Source organism: Pithys albifrons, chromosome 10, assembly GCF_047495875.1.
Source record: "Pithys albifrons albifrons isolate INPA30051 chromosome 10, PitAlb_v1, whole genome shotgun sequence".
Classification (NCBI taxonomy): Eukaryota; Metazoa; Chordata; class Aves; order Passeriformes; family Thamnophilidae; genus Pithys; species Pithys albifrons.
In genome coordinates, this window is record NC_092467.1 from 12,287,168 (window position 1) to 12,287,468 (window position 301).

Sequence of the window (301 nt, forward strand, 5' to 3'; positions counted from 1 at the left end):
TTTTAATTTTTACAATAACTCTGTAAATACTGACTTCCTAACCTTAATTTTATTCCAGCTTGGCCCTTTACAGAGCAGATCTAGTTTACAGCCGTTGTTTTACATCACAGCCTCATCTGACTGAGCTTCCATTTATTAAAGGTAAGCCTTCCTCGGTGTCTGTCTGGGCCTGTAGACAGTTAAAAACAAACGAAAATCCCTCTGGAGGGGCCGGGGCGGGGCCTGGAGGGGCCGGGGCGGGGCCTGGAGGGGCCGGGGCGGGGCCTGGAGGGGCCGGGGCGGGGCCTGGAGGGGCCGGGGC